The sequence below is a fragment of the Rhyacophila brunnea genome, unplaced genomic scaffold (assembly GCF_057557595.1).
Source record: "Rhyacophila brunnea isolate RB1 unplaced genomic scaffold, BYU_Rbru_1.0 scaffold_22, whole genome shotgun sequence".
NCBI lineage: Eukaryota > Metazoa > Arthropoda > Insecta > Trichoptera > Rhyacophilidae > Rhyacophila > Rhyacophila brunnea.
Genome location: NW_028232882.1, coordinates 20,035,546 through 20,047,713, shown reverse-complemented (window position 1 = coordinate 20,047,713; position 12,168 = coordinate 20,035,546). Strand labels below are relative to the sequence as shown.

General features: G+C 32.1%; 1 protein-coding gene across 3 annotated transcripts in view; it reads left to right on the top strand.

Moving 5' to 3' along the window:
• The window catches only part of glob1 (globin 1), a 142,247-nt gene that overhangs the window by 91,203 nt on the left and 38,876 nt on the right, over positions 1-12,168 (top strand). Inside the window, exon 1 of one of the 3 annotated variants that reach the window (XM_085950013.1) lies at positions 1,445-1,558. The exons of the other annotated variants lie outside the window; for them this stretch is intronic. The gene's annotated coding sequence lies outside the window, so the exon portion shown is untranslated. Of the gene's footprint in view, positions 1-1,444; positions 1,559-12,168 lie in introns of those variants that run through there. 3 annotated transcript variants of the gene reach the window in all.

The following is a 12,168-nucleotide window of genomic DNA, read 5'->3' as shown; positions in this document are numbered from 1 at the left end:
AAGACTGGGGTGACTAGACGCAACATTGAAAATTGATTTCATTGGCCAGTATTTCCACAGAAGAAGTAATGTTTCTACATATTATACATATTATTATGTCACTATAGCGTAAAATCGTCAAAGAAGAGGACTGGGATACCAACATTCGTCACCTATCGTGGCATGGTATGCGAGGAAGTATTCGATTCCGAGGTAAACTAAACTGAAAAAATAAAGATTTATTTTAATAAATATAGAACATTCGAAACAACTTAAATGAATTTTCATGTCAGATTAATGACTGAATTGCTATATATAGCATAAACGGCAATATTATATTACGTAGGTACTCGTAATATTATATTATATTACATAGGTAATATTATATTACGTAGCCAAAATTCTGATCCCGGGATTTCGGGATTACAATTTGACAATCCCGGGATTGGCATTTTTTCCATTGTTAATATAAAAATTTTATATTTAAAAATAACGTTATTTTTTAAGACATTTATTGTTAATATTGTATACCTTCAATCTTGGAAATATATAAGTTTAGTGGAGTAAATAATATTTTAATATAAATAATAATGTGAATTTAATATGAGATTGCTGTTTCTGATAGTAAATACTTAATGAATGGGTTAGCGAGATTTAAAATCGTAAAGAAAATCATGGTGTACTTATGGCCTTTCCGCTTCATAAATCTAATTAGTCAGCCAAATATGAAACTGCCGTGAAACGTATGAGATTATGGTGGAATTACTTTGTTAAAAGTACGAAGCATTGTTTTTTCCAATATTTCTCATTATTATTAATTTATGTGAAAAAATAAAATGAATCGGCAACTTACACATGGGTATAAATCAAACTTCATTCAAACTCAGTTTATTTATAATGTAGTTATTTGTTATTAAAATATTTTTTCTGTTATATTTTCGTTTTTATTTTATTTTCCATAAAAATTGATAAAAAATCAATCCCGGCATTCATAGGTATCAAAAATAGCTCTGGATCCCGGGATTCGGCATCCCGGGATTGGAATCCCCACTTTCAACGATGTTAAAGGAAAACGATTGTCTGGTCTTTAAAAACGCAATATATATATATATATATATATTAGTAGTTAAGTACTTTTAATTTGTGATCTTTCAGATTGATAATTTACAATGATCATTAAACTTTACTTCTCCACTCATATTTTTAGTCAAATGTTTCCTATTCGATAAAAGAAAAACGGTTGCGTCGCCGTAACGCCACTGGAAAAATCGTCCTTATAAATTTTTCAGTAAGATAGCTGTGTTGTTTGAGCAACCGGCATTGTAATGAAGACATTTCTGTTTTATTTTTACCTATCCGGTGGATGTTTGGAGACTGCCACTGAATATGTAGTATCAATGGCCCGCCATATTCCACGAGTTTATAACAATTAAACGCACCTATTCATTTTCATTAAAATCTAAACCGCCAATACAAACGGACGTATTTCATCTGCCAACAGGACAGTGTTTATATTGTGCTCGAAGATTTTTTTGTATCAAATTTGTGTTTTGGAAACTCCACTCGTGAAATTAAAAAGGTAGGTAAATAATAATTTTTTAAAATATTTATCTCTGTTGTTTTATTTACAGTGGCAATCTTTTTACAATGTTTACATTTAACTAATAGTAGTTCCAAAATACACACTCGAAAATTGTTTAATATGTTTAGTAAATAATATTCCTACAATTTATAATTTGGCAACGTCTTTTTATTTTTATATATTTTTTTAAATCATTAAACAACATTCAAATATATAATCAGACAAATATACTACTTACATAACATTATGTATACCATTAGGTCCATACTCTGACCCCAAACGAACATTGGAAAACTATATGTGTATTTGCCAGATCCAGGATTTAAAACTAGGACCCACGACATTATAAGACGACGCGTTAGCCATCGTATCTTAATTAATAAAATTGTGAAAATGCGAAATAACGGTCCATTTCCGTTATTTCGAAATCCGTTAAAAGTAAAAACTATTATTTTTTCTAGGGGTCTGGGGTCCGAGCAACTAAATTATTAGTATATACGTGCGTTACTATATAAATCAATATGAAATATCAAAATGACATTTCAGTATTTTATATTTATTCAGTATTTCTATCAAGTACAAATGTTTTTGATCGTTTAAGCTAGTCAAGTTTATATGATTCAACAGAAAATTTAAAAACGTTGTATATAAAAAGATCTTTTTATCTTGTAATTATTTTAGAATTCAGTGGAAATCCGAATTCAATTTTTAGATAATTTTCTAAATGAAAGTTCTTACTGTCTGTCGATCGTATAATTTTTAAACGAATGTATAATTTTCAGTTATTTGTAACTCAAATTAATTCAATCTACTCAATACAAAATATTTAAAAAGGGTAGCGAATTGTGAAATCTATCTTATATTAATTGTAATTTCTCTTTCCAATTTCAATATTGTCATAGGTATTTGAAAAAAACAAAAAGTTAGTCCCCAATAAAAATTTTGGAAGTTTAAAGGGAAGTTTAACTCTTTTATTTGAATTTATTAAACGATAAAATATTCAGATGTCGATGGTCCATTATTAACCGCTGATTAAACGGAGTAAAATAACGATTAAATTAGTTTATAATATTATTTTACCACGTTTTTATTAGCTCGTATTCTTGTTTGTCCCGTACAGATTTTTTCTTGTGTGTCCAGTATAATTTTTTTCTAGTTTGTCCAAGATTTTTATTGGACGATTGAAGATTTTAAACTAACTTCCCGACTAGCTAGACATTTGAAACTTTTAGAATATATTATATAAGAACACCTCGACAATGCATTCTTTTTATACGTTTTTTTGCTATTTTTAAGCAGAATTGAATTCATTTTCAGTTAATTCTGTTTTGTATGGAAAGTTATTATTGTTGGTTGCTAAAGGGGTCCTAGCCACTAAATTATTATTATATATACATTACTATGGAAAGCAACATGAAATGTCAAAATGACATTTCAGTATTCTCTATTTATTCAGTATTTCTATCAAGTACAATACAAAGTTTTTATTAATACATAGAATTGTCAAGTTTATATGATTCAACAGAAAATTTAAAAACGTGGTATATAAAAAGTTCTTTTTATCTTGTAATTATTTATATCTAAATCAGAGTTTGAATAATTATATTATGAATTAAGATGATTCATTTGGAACTGGAACACATTTGATATATCGATGGGTAATTGCACATATTATATTGTATGTCCAGTTTTTACCGAAATTAAGTAGGTTAATTATACATAAAACGCCGGTCGGAACAGTGGCGGATTCCCGTGAAGTAGATGAAGCTGTCGCTTCAGCAGAATTAGTCAAAATGATTTTTTTAACAATCCCAATGTAAAAAATCGGTCAAAAAATGAAAGAATCCTATATCTACTTATTATTGCTGTATTTGACTACTCCAAATAGATGTTTTATCGCACATGTCCAGACCCATTAAAGCATGGTCCCCACAAGGGGGGGATGACAGGACTCTGGTCTGAAGGCCCGGCGTGGCGGGATGATCAGATAAGTGGTATAAATACACATCACACATTTGCCCTAATATTAAAAAATCACCTGTGGCGCTATTTTACTTCGAAATTATTAATATTAATAGGTGCTTGTGCGATGTAATTTTACAAAACATCGATATTCGATAATTCAAGCAGGTGTAGGTATTCAAAAATACACCGAATACCTACCCTTAAGACTAACTCGAATACCATTTGGAAAACGCTACTGTGGTGATAGATAAGGGGACTTGCTAAAGATCCTATCCTGGGGCCCCGCTTTAGGATGAAGGGGACATGCATTAAAGTTTTTCGGGTTTTCACATACGTTGCATCTGAATCATACCGCATGCATTGAAAATATTACATATTGAGAAGATGTGAGAAGTGTCGATCGAATACATCACGATAATAATATGTTCAACTGATTTTCAATCTATCGACATTTCCAGCGATAACTCATCGTACATACTACAGTGTTGTGTTTAAAAATACTGTGGAAATAAGTTTGCATTTCAAGTACCCTAACAACATTAATTCGAGGCAATGCCCGCGATATTATTTTGAAAGTCTGCCAGTTTTGCAACAAGAAGTTCCAAAAAGAATAATACTTGCTTACTCCTGTTAATAACGCACTTGATCATGGACGGTGAATCGTTTAGTGAAGTAGAGAAATGAAAGAGAGATGAAAAAATAACATTTCTGTGTCCATAAAATCTACTACAAAATATGTAGGTATATACTGCCCTTCCAAGGAAGAAGGCAGTAACTAGCAAAATTTGTAAAATTGAGTTATGAATGCCATCCGTTGGGTAATTTTAAAAGCTATGATTATATTCTATTCACTTTAAAATCAAAAATAACAATATCTAAAATACCGTTAAAACCCTTACTGAAAAAATGAACATTTGCTAAAATAATACACATTTCTTAGCAAAAAGGGAGTAATTGCACCTATGTATTGCATTTACTGCTTATTTATTATTACTTTGTTTGTATTTTAACATCCTAATAATAAAAATATCACCGTTTTTTTATTAATTCACAGTAGGTAATAAAATTAGAAAAAAATACATTATGTCATTTATCTCGAAAGTGTGGGAGTTAGTTACTGCCTTCTCCTTGGAAGGGCAGTATAGTATGTACAATTTCTACTTAATTTGCTCTCTCTCAACGCATGATCTGCATACTCTCACGTGACGTCATTGATTTTAATATTGTTCATTAGTTTGTTCTATTAAATCTAAATTTATTTAATTAACCGTTCCTTCACGATCCTAAAAAAATTCGTCCGTTCCGGTGATGTCACCTTCAGTTACCGTACGATATTGAGAATATTACTGTAGATAATAGGGAAATATAGAAGAAATTTATTTACTGGATAATGACATCGATTATGAAAATGATAACATTTTATTAGATGTATTATTGTAGATTCTAGGAATCGCTAAAATATGAAGGTGACAGAGTGCACATTAACTGAAATATTTGCATTCAAAAAGCCTGCGTCTCCAGAAGTTATATTACAGCAGCGGTTGGGTCAAAAAAATAATCATCAATTTGTGAGAAATACGCATCCTTTTATAAATATTGTTATAATTTTATGACTGTTTTGAACTGTCTGGATGCCCCTTTTAAATTTTTTGTACAGTCATTTGCGTCAAAGAAAATCGCCGTTAATGCCTACATGTCAGAATATTCATTGGTATCACAGAACATTCTGTATTAATTTATTGAAATAACTGCTAAAACGCATAGTTGTTGGCGAAATTCTGTGTAAATAGTAATTTTATCTCTACCTACCTTAATCAGTAAATCTCACCGACCGTTTTTGTGATGAATGTAGGTTCAGGTCCTTATTTGGTATATTTATTTTCTAATATGTATGTTTCTGATTTTGTTCAAAATTGTATATGTTAAATGAGAGGGGTTGAATACTTAAATATTGTGTATTGAAGTAAATAAAAAATCCTTTTAATCAAAATATTAAGTATGTTTTTTATGTAATATGCCTAATATGAGTACACAAGATTTCAGAAAGTTATGTTGTTGTTTCTCTACTTTCTCCTGGCTTATTTTTGGGAGTAAATCATAATTTTCATTCCACAACATATGATGATCTGAGTTAAAACCTCCTTATTGGCAATGTGGTCAGGCCAATATATTTTCATGGTACACCCAAACCACCACTGAAAGCCTGCAATCTTCGTATTGTCGGTTCATTTAACGTCCATTGCCTTGACTCCGTAGCCCAGTGACGTATAACCTGATCGTCCGCCATAAAGATGATTTTTTTTAATGTGCTTATTGCCATCTCAACCCTGATCTTAATCACAATATGCTCTGGGCTCCACTCTTCATGTAAACAGCAACTGAGGTATTTTACATGTCCCATCCTCTTTGCAGGCCTGCACTCAATGTACAGGCGGATATCTTCGACTTTTTGTTTACTCACAACCATAAAATTCCATATCATGTCTTACATATTTATAATGTTTACTTCAGTCAGTAATCATTGAAATGATAATGTCTTTCTTATATACCAAATATATTTTCTTTGACAACCCTTTTATACAGCCTAAATGTATGGAAATGGAGCCGATAAAAGCACCCGAGCAGGCTATTCTAAATATTTTACACGGTAACATCCGTTATTTTTATTGGTCCAAAATAACACGGATATCACTCGGAGCAATTCCATAAACAAGGTGGTTATCTACAATAATTATATACATACCACACTGTATCTTACTTGATTCTAACCGGGTGTATTTGTAATTAAATAAGACGTCATTTAAACTGTGTTATTCGACGACAATTCGAGTGGTCATGGGCGGTCGTGTTAAAAATATCACGTTCGACAGTTAACTTCTCGGGACAATTAAGCGACTGAATTCAACATATTATCATATTTATCACTTTTTCATTGCTTTTGGAGTTAAGTGATAAGTTAGAATAGCCCCGCAGGTCTACTGATTAAGTTAAATTACGAGTCAACCTCGCAATTGTTTCAAGAGGACTACAGTCAAATGTAAAAACGCTAATATAATAAATAATATGAATGGTAAAATAAAAGCACTGATATTATAATAGGCCTCTAAAAATATTACTTCCACCCTGCCAATAGTTTTCATAGAAAAAACGGAAACATCAAACATAATTATTATTTGTTGTATAGCAACCGGTATTTATAACAAACTGGAATTCGCTTCAGCGATTTTCACAGGGAAACCACGTACGGTTTTAAATCATAACATCCAGATTTAACCTTTTCTTCTTCGACCATATCCGCTCCTCAGTTAAAGCTGAGTGAGGTCCAAAGATGCTTCTTCACTCTCGGTGTGATGAAAGGATGCCTGGTCCGCTCTCTTATCTCCTTTTTACTCCTAAAGTTATACAAACGCACACCCAGTATCTGTTTCTCAGTATACGGTTGCTCTGAGTCTTCATAATGCTGTGTCTACATTGGCAACAAGTTACTGGCAACCTCATTAAATTTTGATTGAAATAATTTTTGGTCAAACAAATTTTGATAATTATCGTGAAATTTAATGAGGTTGCCAGCGTGGACATGGCATAAGGTGTCATGATTCGATACCGTATAGCAACACCGTCAGAATGCAACCATCCAATAGGCGGCATTTAATGGCGACGGTTTCATGTGTACTGTCGTCTTTACGATTTAGCTAGGTACCATTGTCGAAAGGTGGAGGTAGGCTATTGAGATCCGACATAAATAATGCAGACTAAACTTTGTCAGCTATAGTTATTTCTTTTCATTGAACGAATAATACAAACTGTAGATGGTGTTGGTTAGTTTTCAAAATTGAATTAAAACCTGTGTAAGCCAAGCCATATAGATAATAAACAAAACAATATTATAGTATTTTTTATCTATTGTGGTTTGAGTTAGGCAGGGCTAACATTATTAAAAAAAACTAATCAACACCATCTATGTATGACAATGTAAAACAATTAATACAAATAAGTATGACTGATAAAGTGTACACTATTTTTGTCGGATCTCCACAGCCTACCTTCACTATGATGGTTTGGTTTAGGCAGGGTTTTATTGAATTTTAAAAACAAATTTGTAATAATTTGTAATCTTAATTCAATGAAAACAAATAAGTATCCTTGAGAATGTTTGGTGTGCACTATTTATATCGCATCTTTACATCCTGCCTCAACTCTTCGCCACAGCTAGGTAGATACCTACATATTTATTGTACAATTTATTTTTATGCGAATATAGAAAATATTATGTTGTATTATATTATTAAGGCACGCCTTTGGACATCTAGAACCGGCGTTTTACCGTGTTTTCTGTTTTATTAAAGACAGGTCTAATAATAACATAAATGCTACATAAACTATGCGCAAAGTGTACGGTCAACATCCTCTCCAACGTTAAATGATAGCAATTTTACCCAATTACGACCATATTTCTTTCTTATACATCACCGCTGTATAGGATGTCACAGATCATGGCAAACAGAAGCTTAACTAACTATAAATCCTGCACAGTCTAGTGAACATCATTCAAAACTAGGGTCTTAGGAAATTCCTTCTTTTTGGACCACTCCCTTTGCCACAAAGCTTTGAGAGGCGTTTCCCGTTTGCAATAGTGTACCCTTGAAATCAGAGAAGACTTGAGTAAGAGGATTTTTGTCATATTTAATAGGAAGTAAAATGAAATTGCACACTTTTTGCCCGCGGCTCTAGCTTATGTCTTGTCCAGATGGCGTGATTTGACTCGCGCTTAAAAACTCGCGCGCATTCCAGGTACATGTGACCTCATTGAGCCGTCCACATGTAATCGCCGCGTGTCACTTCTCGCGGGCGGTCAAGGTACAGGTGACCTCATTGAGCTATCCACTCGCGGCGTACCACGGCGAGACACGCGTCATCTGGACAAGCTCTTGCTGATAACTCGCGTGTACTTACGTGACGTGAAAACAGTCTGTTTCTGCCTTTGCTGGAGCTGCTCTTTGGCACGAACTATAATAATTCATAGATATTAAGTATATATAACTCTAAAGCTAAGGGGCTGTCTATTACACAACACTCTTTTAAACTGTTTGCAATGATATGTCACATTACTCACATTGTCAATCCATCCGACAATCTCCCAATGATCCATAAATCAATATCCAATTGTTGCCTGTTTAAATTATGCTTATTATTTTGGAGGTATTTATTTAAACTGGCGAACAATCATGTGTAATTTTTAAGTAGCCTAAAATCCCATGAAAAAAGAAATATGAGACTAAAACTCTTCACAAAATATCATACATTACTATGCCACTAAGATGCGAGAAGTTTTGAGACTATCACGGCGTAATGATTTTTTGGTTTTTCATCCTCATTCTTTTTTCAACGTTTCGCACTCATCGTAGAAGCTATTCTCAATATATACATAAGTACTGTTGGCGATTTCCGAACACTCAATGGACACGGGCCACAAAATTGACTTTGAGAGCAAGATAATTTGATCGGAATAACGGATATTTTTTGCATTTAGTAAATGAGACCATCGAAACAGACCCCTTTAGGACATAAGAGCGACTTTCAAATTCATTCCCTTTACTTACTGCATTATTTATAGAAAATTGTATGTGTTTATTACGATGCGAAGTATTCAATGTAAAAATAACCTTAATTTTAAATATAGAATATTCGAAACAAATGAAATGAATTTTTCTGTCAGATCAATGAAATGACAGCTCGGTGTGTATTGAAAGTCATGCAGACGATTTTTATGGTCGTCATAAATATTTCAGCCAATTACTCAAATAATCACATTCGTTGTCGTAATTGCTGAGGGTGCAGCAGGCCTCGATAATAAATATATCAATTGAGTGATTTTAAGTGGAGTTTCAATGTCAACTTTTCATTGCAAAATGCACATGGACTGGTTGAATTTTTGGGTAATTAAGTCAATTGTGTAGAAAAGTCTAAAGTGAATTAACCACAAGATCTGGAACCATCTATGAGATTCACAAGATAATTGGATGAATTTCAATAAATAATGTTTAAATCATATTTTATTGTTTCGTTTATATATTGACTTTTTTTATATTTAAATTGTGTAGTAAACTACTCACTCTTTTTAGATAATATCTTATGCCATCCAAATACAATATAATCTATAATCTTATGCCATATAATACAATACAATATAAACCCATGTTGAAGATTGAAAAAACACTTCACATTCATGAAACAGATGCTTTAGATCGGAAACGAATGAAAACGCTTTTTCAAATACCTACACATAGCAATGCATTAAATGATACATACCAATAATTAATTGAGGAGAAAAGACGTTTTAAAAATGATACTTTTGACAAATTGATTTTCGGTTTGAATGTCCAGTGATATAAAAAGCGACATTCCTTTGTTTATTTTTTAAAATCGTGTATAAAATGAGTAGATGTCACAGAAAATATGTACTTATAAACGTAGTCGTATGCAAGTGACAGAAGATGCGACTTTCTTTTGTTTTTTTAAGCTTGCTTATGCAGATTTTCCGAATGATGAATTTTAAAATTGTAATAACGGAAACGGAAATGGTTGCATATATTATCGGAATATACCCCTTATGATTTTAATAATATGTATGACATTTTGGGGCATCATATTAATTTGGTTGTCGCGATCGGGTGGTTTTTTCTAGCGGCAACCCTGGCAACATCATACGGAATTGACCGCTAGTTAAAATGATGTTTATCGGTGCATATTATAGAGATACTGATGACATAATCTAATCAACAGAGTGTGCCCACTAACAATTAAGTGTCACGTATTATGTACGATATATGGTAGCCAAATTTTAGGTAATTCTCTTTAACTTAAAATGACATTCATAAAACACCGCCATATGCAGTGCTGTCCCTGAAATCAATTGCCACTTATCAAACGGTTCGCTTCTAATTGTATTACTATTTCGTTTTTATAAATGCATACAGTATAAACATTATTGATTATCGGTGATTATTTTTAATAGTCCTATTGGAATTAGGTGTATGGCACTGTTTACGAAAGCTAGTAGTAAAAAAATATATACTTATTCAAGATTTTTTCTGAAAAGAGTAAATTATTATAACCATACTGTTTTTTGTGATAGGTACGTTATATTTCGTCATATGGTTTGCTTCAAGTATTATTTTGTTGTTTTTTTTTTAATTGAACTAACTCCCAATTTGCGACTGAGTTTCTTTCCACATGAAATATTTGTCTAAAAATAGTGCAGTATTTGCAAGAAATATGGCATTCTCAACTGCAAATACCAAAATGGCGGATATAAACAAATACATTCAATTGATCAATGTACTATAATTTCAATATAACGAAACCACAATGGACAAAACTATTGATTTTAACAACGTTTTTATTAGCTCGTATTCTTATTTGTCTGGTGGTTGTTTGTCCGGTAAAAATCTTGCAATCGATTTTTAACTAACTTCCCGACTAGCTAGACATTTGAAACTTTTAGAATATATCAGAACACGGTACCAATGCATTCTTTTAATACTTTTAGCCATCTTTAAGCAGAATTGAATTCATTTTCAGTTAATTCTGTTTTGTATGAAAAGCTATTTCGGAAGAAATCCGCAATCCAATCCACTATTATTGGTTGCTAGAGGGCCAGAGGGGTATGGGGTCCTAGCAACTAAATTATTAATATATAAGTGCGTTACTATGGAAATCAATATGAAATGTCAAAATGACATTTCAGTATTATTTCTATCAAGTACAATTTTTTTTGATCGTTTAAGCTAGTCAAGTCAAGTTTATATGATTCAACAGAAAATTTGTAAACGTTGTATATTGTAATTATTTAGTAATGCGATTCTTGTTTGTAATAATCAAAATCATTTTATTAATCTATGTATAACCCTCTATTTACTACAAGCTCCTTCATTAATTTAGTATTTACCAAAATCACTAACAAATAAAAAATTATGCCTTATAAAACATACATAAAGTGCGTTTTTTTATACTCTGACCGTCGTGTCACTACGGTCAATCACCGTGCTGATATTTAATTTGTCTATCGCTTTTTTATAATTAATGTTTTCCATAACCAACCTAACGGAATGAGAAAAACTATGATACTAATAATATAATGGAAATATTTTCATCAGGCTCGGGTTACCGTCGTAGAATTTATCAACCGGTTCTCGCGAACCGATGGAATCACCTATGGGTCACCTCTGGCTGCACACGTAACCAATTATTACCAATAAAACTGTCATTCTCACAATTGACCGCCAGACTCATTTTTAACTGTTAGGTAGATTAATATTTCCCAAAGCCTTATGTGTATACATTATAATCTAGCTATTCTTAGGATTGACATAATTAAATATACATCAATGCTACATCTGGTTATGGATTTTGCTACGAGGGTGGGTCAATAATTCCTTAGAAAAAAGCATTAAAACAGTTTTTATTTTTGTATTTTTTTTTATTTCTCAACATAATCTCCTTGGAGCTCAATAGACTTGGTTAGACGTTTCTCAATTTTTTTTAAACCGTCAGAAAAATAAGTTTTCGGAAGGTCCTCAAAATAAGCATTTGTCCGATCGATGACTTCTTCATTTGAAAAAAAACGTTGTCCACTTAGCCAT